The following is a 15,944-nucleotide window of genomic DNA, read 5'->3' as shown; positions in this document are numbered from 1 at the left end:
CACTATATCATTTTGCATCCATTTTCAGGTTTCTGTTATTTATTTACGAAACAAAATTCAAGAAAACTATTCTTACAGTAATATGATCTGTGTGGTATACGTTTTTCAACGGATCTGCGTGGTTTACTGTTTTTAAGTTTTTCAGTTCTCTTTAGTTGTTTAAGAAAATGCTTGTCAACAATGTATTTGAAACGGGATTTTTAAATGCGCTAGCACGTAAAACACATAATGGCTATACACTACGCTTGCACCGCTTGTTGAACTAATACATAATTATGATTTACAGGCATGCTGTACAATCCCCATTATAATATTAAAATCTTACGCTGGAGCATCTTAAATCGATGACAAGTCCATGCTTACCTTAAATAAGTGTACACTTGATGTTATTGTATCAAATTCCTTTTTTTTTGGCGCCAAACACTACTGTCAGGTTAAGAAATGTATTGTATATTAGTTTTGATATTATATTTGCTTTAAGGTATGGCTCAATGCTCCGAATGCGGAGAAATGTCGAAGACCAGAGCTGGATTATTGCGCCACATTAGGGGACACGCTAACTCTGGAAACTATAACTGCTGTGGGAAAGCATTTCAGGTATGATTAAATACCTTAAAAATAGTTACATTTTTATACAGTTATGCTTACAAACAGATGAACGGATTTTCTTGAAACAACACAAATAAACAATATATCTCATTTCTCAGGTTATCATATATTTTTAAATAACTCAATAATCGTCAAATCGTTTGTAATTTAAAACTAACGAACGCGTGTCCTCAGATACTAACATTTTTGAAATAGCGTGTTTACGCATTGAACTGTCACGTGAATAAAATATGTTGTTTTTTTCTCAGGATGCCTACAATCTTAGAAGGCTTCAACGAACAAAGGACCCCAATGTCACGTGTGTGTACAGTGCGGCCAAGTACCTACTCGTGGCTAGAGAGAAAAGTGCAAAAAAGAGGGATTAGTGAAATGTTACCAGTGTGGCTTGGCAGTTAGGAGTGAGAATGACCTCAGAGAGCACGTCAATACCCACATGCATGACAAGTGTTACAGTAGTGAGGAGTGTTTCAAAACGTACAAACGCAAAACAAACCTTTCTCGATACGTGAGGACTTCACATAAATCTGTGAATACTGATTAAAAATCATAATAGTTTACAGTTTGTCTGTGTAACTTCATTATCGTTTTACGTTATTTTATTCGTTGTTTTACTTTTACTTTACTTTTCAAAATGATTCTAAAGTTATCCGAATTTGATTAATTTTTAGGTTTCGTTTAGTTCGTTTGTGTGTTTGAAATAATTCTCAAATAATTGTGCAATAATTTGGATTTACATTATTCATTAATAAATCGCATCTGTGATTTGTATTATCGAATCTGTGATTCATTTTTAATTATAACTTAATAAAAGTTTTGCGATGTTTTTTCGTTGGTTTCAATTTTAAATACCGCTGTCTCGAGCTAGTTCGATAATCATAAGCAGCCAGGGAGGGTTTCTAATACTAGGGATTTTCACGATTGCTTTACATAATTAACTGCCTGCTTATAATTACTCTAGGCCGTGGTAATTGACAGTAAACAATGTATGCAATGTGGTTGTGTATACAATACAATACTCCTTAATTCAAAATACGTCTTGACATTCTTCAGAGCTGCATCCATCCACAAAACAAGAGGAGAATCGTACATATATAATCATATAATACAATATTTATTCATTTACTTTTTATATTCTCTTCAAAATAATTAACGCTAAAGATAAGCATACACTTGTTACACTGAATACGACATAATTTATAACATGACATTATCACCAACACATGGCGAATGATTGTCAATATCTATACTATGTAATAAACTAATGCATTAATATGAATTCCATATATGAAATAAAACACACAAACACACACATATATATATGTTTCTACTATGACCAGTATTTTGTTTTTAATAAACATACCGTTTACCTTAAGCTTTAAATAACAACAAAATGACAAGCCAATACGTCTGGTGGATTCTGTTTTATCAGTGTGTATTCCAAATTTGATTTTAAAACATATGTATTACAGTAGACTCTCTGTAAACCGGACGGTCTCGGGACCGGCCTGATCGTCCGGTTTTCAGAGAGTTCCGGTTTACCAAGAGTATGCATATTGCCGAAATATACATGGTATGCATTGTGTACAGAATCACTTAAAAATAAAACAAACCATATACATTTACATGTACCATGTGATGACTGTACGCAGGTACTGATGATGTTAATTGCATTATTAAAAAATGTGTTTTTAATCGATTAAAAGCAAAAAAATAATCCATACCGACTTGTTTTGATTAATCCCAAAGTGAGCGTGGTGCTTTATACATGTACGTACGTGGCATTTGTCATATAGGCGAGTGACGACACAAATAAGATTGTTGTAGATACACGATTTATTATTCAATACATACATGTTCCACATTTCATAAAACATACACACAAGCAAAAAACAGCGTCATAATTATTTTTTAAGATATTCATAATCTATTCATAATCTCAAAACCTACTAATTCTTGAAGTTTACGATTTCACGAAAAAGTCCAAGATCACTCTCTGCTTGAAAGCACATTTCTCATTTACGATCTTATTTTCTGCAATGTTAAGGAGGGTGTCTGCCGTTGCCAGGAAGTCGCCATCCTTTTCATGTCCATACCGCTGCATACGGAGGGCAAAGTATCGGATCTCTTTGATAGTCACTGGCGATAATAAATAATTAATAAAACGATCGAGTCAATCACTTTTTGGTGTTACCGCAGGTCTATTATAGACATTCACAGTTTGTTTTACATTACTTAATCGGACTCCCATAGCGCGGTAACGACTTGACACCTTTATGGTATGTTTAATCCGATTATCGATAATTGCGCGAGCAAAATGTGTGACACCGCACTCGCTGTGCTGACTAGGTATTGTTTCACGCCTTTTTCACGCCACGGGCATCTTGAGAATTTAGACCGTCCGGTATACTCAATGTATTTTACGTTGAAAATGACCAAAATTACGGAGATACCCGTCCGGTTTCCGGTTTTCAGAGAGTTCGGTTTATTCAACATTTTTTAACAAAGAAATAGAAGGAGAAAATACGGGACTGGCCCGACCGTCCGGAATCGGGAGAGTTCCAGTATTCAGAGAGTCCGGTATTGGCAGAGTCTACTGTACTCAGGAAAGAACATGCCTTTGCTTTTTGTCAACCTGTGTAATATTTGACACAATTTCTATTGCAGAATTTGTGTCAGAATTAAAATATCCATTGTGTTCGTCTATCCGCATTCTTATTGTTGGCAACAGTTTGCTATCGTTTCGTCTCGCCCGCTCCCACCTTACTCCTAGTGTCCCCTTCTGTAAAGCATTCCTGTCTCGTGAAACAGTTTCCTCTGTTTTTTCTTCCCTTAACCCTTGCACGGTGCCTATACCACGTGACTTTTTAAGATCTGTGTTGGGAGAATAAAGCGCGACCCAGATAACATTTTTAAAGGTGTCTTTTAAAATATTTCACCATTTTTAATGGAATAAAGTGGAGAGCACGCTCATTCGTGAGAGTTTTCTATAGGTGTCACGATCTTTATAAACAAATAAGTATTTCTTCAGTAAAGTGCAACCGCGCATTTGTAATATGAAGTCCCCACACAGATCCGACATTTTTCTAACCGTTCAAACGCGCGGTTGCACTTTACTGAAAAAATACTTATTAGTTTAAAAAGATCATAATAGCTATAGAAAACTCTTACAATGAGCGGGCTCTCCACATAATCCCATTAAAAATGGTGAACTATTTAAAAAGAGATCCTTAAAAATGTTAACTGGGTCGCGCTTTATTCTCCCAACACAGATCCGAAAAAGTCACGTGGTATAGGCACCGTGCCTTGTCCGCTCACTATTGCCAAATAGGTGATTTCTGAAATGAATGAATTTTTAAATAATAATAATAGATCTACCACTTCTACTATTGCTACTACTACTAGTAGTAGTAATAGTTGTAGTAGTAGTAGTAGTAGTAGTAGTAGTAGTAGTAGTAGTAGTAGTAGTAGTAGTAGTAGTAGTAGTAGTAGTAGTAGTAGTAGTAGTAGTAGCAGAAGTAGTAGTAATAATAGTAGTAGTAGTAGTAGTAGTAGTAGTAGTAGTAGTAGTAGTAGTAGTAGTAGTAGCAGAAGTAGTAGTAATAATAGTAGTAGTAGTAGTAGTAATTGTTGTATTGAAATAATTGAAATTAATTAAAAAATATATATATTGTCGTTATTATCTCAATTTATCCGTAAATTGTAGAAACACGGATACCACACAGATCCTTCTAAACACGTATACCACACAGATCATATCACTGTTAGAATATTTTTCTTGATTTTGTTTTCATAAATATATGAAAGAAACCTGCAAAAAGAATGCAAAATGATAGAGTGTAAGCTCCGCCCATAAAGTTTATTGCTTTATTTCACGAGAGGTGATGTTTCTGTGTCATAATAAAATAATGTCCCCACACTGATCCTACCTTTTTCTAACCATTCAAACGCGCGGTTGCACTTTACTGAAAAAATATTCATTTGTTTTACAAAATCATGATACCTATAGAAAACTCTCATGAATGAGCGGGCTCTCCGCTTTATCCCATTGAAAATGATGACATATTAAAAAAGTTATCCTTAAAAATCTTACCTTTGTCGTGCTTTTGTTGACATTTAACTCCCCACACAGATCTTAAAAAGTCACGTGGTATAGGCACCGTGTTATTTGTGCATTTCATTAAGAATTATAACGTGCAGCCCTTTTGTTAACAGTGTTTAGCAAAATATTCGCGCCTTAAGGCACGGAAAATTGTTTAAGTAACACTTTCATTTAATGTTTAAATGTAATCGGTAGATTACGTCTAATTATTTGGACTAAATTATGCTATACTTATTTATTTTCTGTTTCAGGCTCCAATTCGGATAACTCGTGTTACTCGCGTTACTTTCCGAGCATTGTACATACATTCACAATGCTTGATAAGCCGGAAATCGGAAATACATTACAGTTCTATTTTTAAGTACATGTTATTATGATATCGTGTTATATAATATGTTGTTATTATATCATTGCCTATATATTAAAGCCATTAAACATTGTGTTTGTTACGCTGACAAAAAAACGAGTATATCAACGTAGCACTAAGCATTCGCAAAGTTCAATAAATATGATGATGTATAATGTACATGCATTTCTCTGGGTTTTCACGTCAAAAACAAAAAACCCTCAACATTTGATTATTTATTGTGTACTGTCCAGCGGGTGATAGTGTTTATTCTAGTGTCTAATTGGCACTCTTTGTACGTGTTCAAACTGTGAAAAGATGTGACAATCACAGAAACAACAAGATGGCGCTGCCAATTAAGTGCTATAATGGATCAAAGGGCATTGACAAAAAATAACAGTTTGAATATATTTTTCGGCGTTTACTCAGATGGTCTCTCACAACAAAAAAACTATACAAGTCAAGGTATTATGTTTTACTTCTATCAGTAACAAGTCAAGGTATTATGTTTTACTTCTATCAGTAACAATTCGGTTACGGCGTGTTTGATTTGAATTTAAAAGAAATATCATATTGTTGGCGATATTACTGTTTTAAAAATACCAAAGAAACATTTAACCGAAATCAACAGAATTCAATGTTCTCTGCGCTACGCAGTTTGTATAAAAAATCAATACTTGCACACTCTATACCTTGACCTTGTACGTTGCCGCATAATTTTCGCGCTCTTTTGTCGGGAAATATACATAATGGCTTTATTGGAAGCATTTGTAAACATTAAAACATCGGAAGTGTGTTTCGGATTATAAATTATTATTCTCATTTGGGAATTTAACGGAACATTTATACTTATGGTATAATTGTTTTGAATTGTATAGTAATTTGTTACAACGCTTTACGTGTCGAAAAAATGTTTTGATAATATTATGCATTAATAGCACAATTTCCAGGAGGAAAACGTTTTTTACATGAAGGCGTATGACGCAATAAAACGTTTTTTTTTGTAAGATTGTATTGCATTCGATCCAAATTTAAATACGCTCGTCCAATGAAAGTTGTGAATGAAAACATTATGCACTTTACTCTTTAAATTTCTGAAAAATGGCGTAGTCATATAGTTGTGTTAATGAAATTCTCAAACATATTTACCGACATAAATGTTTAAGATTATTTTTCGTAAGTGATGTTGCAATTATGTTGGATTAGTTGATAATTGTGAACATTAGAAAAGCGTTATGTATACAGTTATCGATACGATTCGGTTTATATGCATGAATTGGCCAGAGACGTAGAGATAACTTGTTATCTACGTCTCTGAATTGGCGAATTATCGATGTCAACGATATGCACTGCGATCACGGCGAATTGCGGCGAATCACCACATCATTGAGGGGATTTAGCGCGAATATTATCTTGCTCTCGCGCGACGTCGGAGTGACGAGTCACGTGAAATCGCGGTGATTTTACTCCCAAAAAGCAAAATGCCCGCTAATGACTTCGCAAATTAGGCAAAAATCACAGGTCGCGTAGTGTACATGTAGATTTGTTTATAGGATGAAAATGCGAAATCGTCGCACTAAGTAGTGTATAATGACTACCACAAGGCTGTCAAACTCCCAATTTATGTTCTTTAAGGAAATATATTTGAATATTTATTGTTCATCGGACAATAAAAACAAATAATGCGAAAATTTTATCTTTTTTAAAGGAAGGGACCTTTTCAAAGATTTAAGAATGTTTTGAAGTTTGTAATTAAATACTTTAAATTAATAAATGTAAATTTTAGTTTGAACGACGTGATTTTTCCAAATCCGGAGGGCCCGGGCCCCGTTTTCAAAATGGAAAAAGAGAAATACAACACTGCTTACTTAGTTATGTGACTTTCGGAATAAATTGAAGCAAGCAAACGATTATCAATTTAAGAAACATTTACTTCACTTAACTTTCATTTAAAGCAATTTAAAACATGCATGTTTCCAAACTGCACGTCGGGTCCAACTCATATCTCCAAATCATCCCCAAAAATGAAATGTTGCACAATAATTATCCCGCAGTTCAATACCTACTGAGTGTTCTTAACGCATATGCACGTTTTGAATTTGGGGAAACATACGTAATGCTTTGTCCAATGCGACTATTATTGCATTAAAACATGTCAGGAGAAAGAGAAATAAGTTTGGATACTTATTCATCGATAGAATGGCCTAAACAAAGTTCTCTGTATGTAAATATATATATATATATATATATATATATATATATATATATATATATATATATATATATATATATATATATATATATAAATATATATATATATATATATATATATATATATATATATTTGGACATCGGACCAGTTGTATAGATACATATTTGTCATTTCCGTTTTGTAGGGCGAGTACTAAAATACGGAAAACGTCGCTTGTCGAAACAATAACAACATTATTTTCCGCAACAGCGCTTCCGTTAGCTTTTAAAAGTTGGAAGTCCTGACTTTCAAGCCTAAAATTTTGGACGTCCCAGACATAAATTTTGAAGTCCCACTTTTATTTTAGAATTTTAATATACGTACATGTTCCAACTCTATCCATTACCCGATAATCCAGTATTATTACGATTTCTATTTTCAAAACCAAAATACGGACAATATTGACGTCCGCTACCGTGTGCTATTTTACGCAAGTTGAATTGTGGGATGGGGGAATTCCCATTGAACATGCCTTAATCACGTGACACGATTTGAGAGCATAGAGCACTGTTCATATTTAGTAAATATGACAAATCAACGACTGAATTTAAAATGTAAAATGTAAATTATGATCGACGACAAATACTTTATCCGAAAACGACTGTCCGAAAAAGAATGAAGTGTTTTGTACATCATGAAATAATATGAGCATATCTTTTGACTGCAGAAAATGAAAACCAATTACTCATTAAATACCTCTGCTCATAAATATATAATTTGATTAACACAGTGTTTTTTTTTCAGTTTTGGGGGAAGGGGGTCGGGTCCCCTGAGAGTTGGAAATTCGCGCGTAAATGGGGAAAAGGGGGAAAATTCTATGCTTAGCTAGTTACAGTATAAAATCAAGTTTTAACACTATAATTCACCATACAGAGGGAGAAAAACATTATTCAAACTCTTTTATTCATTAACATGTTATGTTCATGTTCAAAGTTCAACATTTCTGGGCTCTTCAGCGAATTTATCAATTATTCTGGTGACCTCCTCTTCACCAAGTCTTTCCGTGTGCAGACAAAGTCTGATCAGGGACTTCAGTGTAGCTTCCCCAAGCCTGTTTCTCTGTGGCGTGCAAAGCAGGTTGAGCAAACTAAACAGTCTTTCAACACTCTCTTGACCAGACGTTTCTGGCGTTTCACTTCCGGCATTTGAAGAAGACTGACGTTTAAGTTGTACTTGTTTGAAAAGAATATCAATTTATTTTTAAGTTAAAACAGATTTGTCAATTTTTTTACGATAGCTTTTGTTGTTTTGCGACATGTTGGAATACGTATGGTTTGTGGTAGATGTCGTAAAGCGAAAGTCGTGATAGTGAACTACGTACGATTTGCGGTAAAGGCTAAAATAAAGTAAACACGCGGATGCAGTTCAGGAAAATTGTAGTAAATTCGCAACGAAAGACGTATTTAAACAGGGACCTATACAAACAAAGGGATTAGCAACCTCGCGATATCCCGTTACAGCACGCAAAATAAACCGGTGCGCGAGATCAGGGACCTATACTTTAATCTCGATCGATTGGTCCCGGTGTAGCGATAATAAACCGGTGCGCGAGATTTGATAATCTCGATCGATTGGTCCCTGTGTAGCGATAATGCGGCTACACGATATCGATTGCGAGGGATTTCGCTTATTTAACGCGTTACGTTTTTTCGGATTCAAATTATATTATGTTAAATAAACAAGTACCTATTCGTTTAATTGTTGCGTTGTTGATCTCAAAATCAATCATTAATTAGTCTTATTATTACGCAGTATGTCAAATGGGCACCCAATTATCGGACTCTTTGATGAATATTAATTGCCGGTTGTTTCGCCAGGGTTAAATTGCCGTTGTTTATCGCACGTATGTGCATGTAAAAAAGACCGGTCTTTTAATAGAATTAAAATGTTACCATGTTTTGTTTAAAATAGCAACATTATCAAGACATGTTAAGTGCAAACAACTCAAAATGTATAATTGTTCTTTTAACCTCCGACGCAGCAAATTTTCGAATGTCATTTTAATATTTATTTGGACTCCCTTAAGTCATAGTGAACGTTGGAATTCATGGAATTTACTGAAAATGTCTTCTAAACATAAAAATTTCCTTTCATGGGATGACGACATAGATTTAGATTTGGTATAAGGTTATTATACTGATGATGAGGCAAACAATAAATCGCAAGCAAGCACGAAAGAGCTGTGCTATATTTGTCCTGTTTGTGGTGCGGAGTATAAAAGTGTATCAGGATTTCGAGGTCATGTCATAAAAAAACATCAACAGAATTTACGAGGTAATAAATATTGGATGCATTTTTTAGTTCTGCATTTTGCGTACAAACCAAACAAAAAACAAGAAAGGTTTTCGTGTTTTAGTAGTTCTATATATATATATATATATATATATATATATATATATATATATATATATATATATATATATATACTCATGTTTTATTCGTTGTATTATCATATATATCTCGAACAATCAATATATAAAACAACATTAATAAATCAAATCCTCGCACATGCAAGTAAGATATCCAAAACAGTGGACACATGATACGGTGTAATAATGATGAGACAATTGAATCAGGCATTTACAGTTACTACTAAATAGTGTGTACAAAGGAGTTTAGTGTTTTATTCCTTTAATTATTTTCAAAGAAATGAATATAAAACGTGTTGTAGAATGGTTTTAACAAAATTATGGACAAAGATTTAAATGCAGTTAATAGAACATAAAAGTTTATTCTGACTTAAGCATGTTAAGCTAATCGTCATTTACATTACATTTACAATAACAGCATGCTTTTGAAGTAAATAGAAATCATGCATCACTGCGAAAAAGTTCCTTTTACAATATAAGGAATAAACATGTTTTCGTGAGAATGTTAATATTGTTAATACATAGTGACCTGTCTGTACCAAAGTTCATAAGTGAAAAATATAATTATTAAATGACTTTTTTTAAACAAGAATTACATACATTAATATAAAATTAGGACACATATAAGAAAAAAATATGATCCCTGCATATAACTGCATAAAGTATATACTTGCATTGTTTTTTCATTCGTAATTTTTTTTTTAGAAATATAGAATTGAGTAATACTGACAATGTAAAAGCTGTATGATATACCTCTACCTATGCTACACTTAATTGTAGTTAAGTATAAGTAAAATCCCTGTGTTGACAACCTATACTAAAGCAAAACTATAGTTTATGTATAGCGATATGGTTCCTTAGAGTATATAAAGTACAATCATTTTATTTAGAGAGAAATCTATAAGTAAAATTAATAACTCCATCTATATAAACTAGTTAATTTCATTTATCTATATCCCTACATCGACTATCTATGCGAAAAAAAAATAATTGAAAATTCCACCTCAGGATTTCCTATGCAGACATCAAATTTTAACAGTCTTTCCTATAACACCAGAACATAAGCAACGCGATTGATATGTTGTGGCAGTCCAGTCCATATTTGGTGAGATCTCGGAATGCATTTCCGATGCACATAGACAGAGCACGTAAAATCACTCTTAATTTCAACCGATAACTTGATTGCTGTCAGACTGTCATTTGCGTACAACTGTAACATTTGAATTGATTGCTCTAATTCCTTTACAACGAACTGAGATGAAAAATTTTGCAGTTTAAGTTCCACAGCAAAGTCTGAGAAGGTTGTCGTCTCCACCTCCATTTCTAGAAGCCCTGAACTACATTCCATCACATCAGCTTCAGGCTTATCATTGTTTGTCTCCTGGAAGGAGTCAAGCTCATATGTGGAGTCTTCATCAATAGCATAACTATGATCACTTGTGAACTGCACATTTTCACTTTCTGACTGGGTAGAAGAATCTGTTGTAGCTTTAATGTTCACCAGGGGTTCACTGGCAACATGGTTTTCTTCCTTTGGCTGTTCAGATGTTATGTAGTGGTACTTGCGTTTCACCGTAAGGGATCCTCTTTTGCGTTTTCTAGGCATTCTAAAAGCATAAAACAAAACATATTCTAAAAATCAGTTAATAAAATGTTTACACAGTCACCATCATTTATTGAAAACATGGCTTGCCACCATAGGAAGACTTATAGACTATGCCACCTTTTTCCACATTTTTCGAAACGTTAACGCAAAACCTAAACGCAAAGTGTGACGGAATTTCAGACGACCAGACAGATGGACATAAAAATGTACTTAGTTGTATCAACATATTAATAAAATTAATTGAAATATTTATGTAAGAATTCCGATTTTTTGCATTAATTGAATTACAATTATCTACACATTTCAGAAATTCTTAATAGAAGCATTAACAATGTGGAAACAAACTCTTGAAAATATCTCAGAATAAATGTTTTCTCCAATGATAAAGAAATATGACCTTTGCAATTTTGCTATTTTTTTTCTAGAATAATAGTTATTAAATTTATATTTTAAAAAAAATGGCCAAACAATACTGTGAATGAGAACGATTATATGTCTCGTGTTTTGAGAAAACTTGGCATAATGCATGTGCGTAAAGTGTCGTCCCAGATTAGCCTGTGCAGTCCACACAGGCTAATAAGGACGACACTTTCCACTTTTATGACATTTTTTGTTGAAATGAAATCTCTTCTTAGCAAATATCATTGAAAATTCCACCTCAGGATTTCCTATGCAAACATCAATTTTTTTTTTCAAAAAATGCATTTAAAATATGCACCATACATTTCATTGAAATGTAACATTGGTACAAACACAAACAATAATAGAGCTTGTATTGATCAATCCCTAAGAAAAAGCGGAGACAAATGTTAATCTCTATTGTTTTTTTTAAATAATTGATTAAGGACTAATATTGTATCATCATTGAGCTTATACAAATCAAGAACTTTGCAAATAATGCAAATTAAATGTACACCACACAATGCACTGAAGTGTACAATTTGCTAATCCTTAGCATGCTGGGAAATTTGTCGTCTGCTAAAGTGTTGTCTGCTGAATTTCTAAAATTAGCATTTTCTTAGATTTTTTTCACAGAATACTTTCAGAATAGCAAACAGTTTGAATCCTGATGAGACGCCACGTTCTGTGGCGTCTCATCTGGGTCCAAACAGTTTGCAAAGGCCTTTAAAGTTTGATTCCAGCGCTGAAAGGGTTACGATACCAACATGAATTATATAGGGCTAGTATTTACAGAGCCTTGGCCCTTACGCAAGAAGCAATGACATATGTATACAAAACTGAAAGCGGTCTAACAATTAAAAAATGACTAAAGTTATACATGTGTATTGTCCTTTAGCTTATACAAAGTTATGAGTTAGTAAATAATGCAAATTAAATGTGAAACACACAATGCATTGAAGTGTCACATATCTAAAGATACCAACATGATTATCATAGGTCAATTATTGACCGAGCCTTTTGAAAAGAGCATTGACATACACATTCAAAACCGAGACTGGTTAAAAAAAAATGACTAAAATTGTATAATCTCTGAGCTAATACAAAATTATGCCTTTGCAATTCATGTAAATAAAATGTGCACCACACAGTTTATTGAAGTGTAACATTTGCAAAAATACCAACATGATCAAAATAGTGCTACTATTGATGGAGTCTATTGAAAAAAGCCTCAACATATGTTGATAACACGTTTAACTAAAAAAATTAAAAAATAACTGAAATTATATCATCTTGGAGCTAATACATGGTTCAAACAAAAAATCTCAACCTAAATTCAAGCACTTTTCAAGGACTTTTAAGGCCAAATTTTCATTTTCAAGGCCGAGAACCGTACGTTAGTTTCCTTTAAAAATTGCATTTTCAAGCCAGATTAACACAGTATATATCATTTATTTGCTCAAACACATTAAACTAATTTCACAATAAATCATTTGTGTTATTTCTAGTTATTACATACAAATAAATGTTATCCATCCTTAACTCAATGAGTCTCACATATGTATTTACTTTTTAAAGTTATTACAAGCAAACACACTGTCTCTTTATATGCTCACATCAAACAGACTAGTTCATTTCATTTAAACAGTAGTCAGTTACTATAACATTTTGTATTTCATAGGGCTGTTGTTGTTAATGTCTGTTTTAGATTGCACAGTTTTAACAATAGCACCTTCCTGTTTCACCAAAAAGCACAATGCAGGACCCCTGTTTGCTGCTCAATTTCATGTTTTCTTTGTGGGTTTCCCCTTTATCGTGGCTTTTCAAAGCGCTTTCACCCATTGCCCCGACACCAATGGTCTTCATATAGACCCAACAATGTGCTTTTCAAATGTCATTTGTTTTCTGTTCCCAGGAACATTCATAAGTTTCGCGCAAAACATAACGATAAACGTCATTTAGACAACTTGTTTATGACCAGAAAATAGCGCCATGAATATTCATGTTTAAAGAATGTTGACGTATCGTATAAGTTGTAATTATTTAAGCATTTTTCTGCATTTCATCGGTGTTTATGACCAGAAAGTAGCGCCAGGAATATTCAGTTAACCACTCTGGTTTGAAACGACACTTCCCCATCGCTGAATTTTTACTCGCGAAAATTGATCACAATGGCGAACCTCTGACGTAGTACACACAATCTGTGACGTGTACACTGAATGTTTCGTACCTAATAGCGTTCGAAACTTATATGTTGGTACTCAATTTTTTGCGCGAAGGAATTTATGATAAATTTTCGTAATATTTTCCTTAAGAACGATTTACGTTTATGGCGATGATAAAAGTAATTTTGAACAAAATAAACATTTTCAAGGCTTTTTTACATGAAATAAGTACTTTTCTAGCACTTTTTCAAGGCCAACCTTTGTTCAAGGGCTTTTCAAGCCTAGGACTCGTTTTCAAGCACTTTTCAAGCCCTGTGCGAACCCTGTAATACAAAATTATGCCTTTGCAAATAATACAAATAAAATTAGCATCACACAATGCGTTGAAATGTAATGTTTGTAAAGATACCCATAAGATTAATATAGGGCTAGTATTGACTGAGCCTTTCGAAAAGAGCCACGACATATGTTGATCAAACTGATAGTGATTACAAAATAAAAAAAATGACTAAAATGGTATTATCTTTGAGCTAACACAAAATTATGCCTTTGCAAATAATGCAAATTAAATTTGCACCACACAATGCATTGAAATGCAACGTTTGTAAAGACACCAACATGATATATATAGGGCTAGTATTGACTGAGCCTTTCAAAAAAGAGCCACGACATATGTTGATGAAACTGATAGTGGTAAAAAAATAAAAAAAATGACTAAAATTGTATTGCTTTTGTGCTAATTCAAAATCATGAATTTGCAAATAATACAAATAAAATTAGCATCACTCAATACGTTGAAATGTAATGTTTGTAAAGATACCAATAAGATTAATATAGGGCTAGTATTGACTGAGCCTTTCGAAAAGAGCCACGACATATGTTGATCAAACTGATAGTGATTACAAAATAAAAAATGACTAAAGTTGTATAATCTTTGAGCTAATACAAAATTATGCCTCTGCAAATAATACAAATAAAATTAGCATCACTCAATGCGTTGAAATGTAATGTTTGTAAAGATACCCATAAGATTAATATAGGGCTAGTATTGACTGAGCCTTTCAAAAATAGCCACGGCATATGTTGATGAAACTGAAAGTGGTAAAATATAAAAAAATGACTAAAATTGTATTGCCTTTGTGCTCATTCAAAATCATGAATTTGTAAATAATACAAATAAAATTAGCATCACTCAATGCGTTAAAATGTAATGTTTGTAAAGATACCCATAAGATTAATATAGGGCTAGTATTGACTGAGCCTTTCAAAAAGAGCCACGACATATGTTGATGAAACTGATAGTGGTAAAAATTAAAAAATGACTTAAATTGTATTGCCTTTGTGCTCATTTAAAATCATGAATTTGCTAACAATACAAATAAAATTAGCATCACACAATGCGTTGAAATGTAACGTTTGTAAGAATACAAAAAACAATAGTATAGAGCTTTATTTGACCAAGCCTTTTGAAAAAAGCCACGACACACGTTTCTCGGATTATGGAAGTGTAAACAATGATACGCATGATTTGGTGAAAATACCCACCGTTGTTTTAAAAGTAAATACAAAGCATAGTCGAAAACAAATGAAACAATAAGATGTATCAAACTCAACAAACCTTTGCAATGAATACTTCTGTGTTGGCAACACTTGGTTAATTTGTACTCTTATTATTTCTCGATTGCTTTGTCACGGTCTCGCTTTGTCAAAATGGCGGCTGTTAAAATTTGCCTCGAAGCGCGAAGTCTCGTTGGGTCGCAAGTCTCGTTCCCTTTTGCGTAACAACGCGATAGCTTGTTCTTCGGTTCAGTGAGTGTCTCATCCCTTTGTTTGTATAGGTCCCTGATTTAAATGAGGTATTGATTAAAATTGAATAACACTTCCGAGAGGGGAATTTAAAAAATATTTTGGGGGAAAAATATATACTCTAAAGATGGGGGAATGGGGCCGAATAACGCCGAATATTTCATCCAAAAAAAACACAGTAACATATTGCTTTACAATATGCTTTTGCACTACTTTACTTTGCTAATCGACACTTAAAATATTTCAAGATGGCGGACATTTGACTTTTAAGATTTTTGGAAACTAGCGAAGATA

General features: G+C 33.3%; 1 long non-coding RNA gene across 1 annotated transcript; it reads right to left on the bottom strand.

Annotated features, from left to right (window-relative positions):
* Window positions 1–9,919: 9,919 nt before the first annotated feature.
* On the bottom strand, window positions 9,920–15,691 carry LOC127865854 (uncharacterized). The gene is made up of 2 exons (XR_008042788.1): window positions 15,463–15,691; window positions 9,920–11,281 (listed from the first exon to the last, which is right to left on the bottom strand). It is a non-coding gene; the product is annotated as an uncharacterized LOC127865854 (long non-coding RNA).
* Between the last annotated feature and the right edge of the window lie 253 nt (window positions 15,692–15,944).

Source organism: Dreissena polymorpha, chromosome 2, assembly GCF_020536995.1.
Source record: "Dreissena polymorpha isolate Duluth1 chromosome 2, UMN_Dpol_1.0, whole genome shotgun sequence".
Classification (NCBI taxonomy): domain Eukaryota; kingdom Metazoa; phylum Mollusca; class Bivalvia; order Myida; family Dreissenidae; genus Dreissena; species Dreissena polymorpha.
The sequence above is the reverse complement of the archived record's forward strand: the minus strand, read 5'-3'. Positions and strand labels throughout refer to the sequence as shown.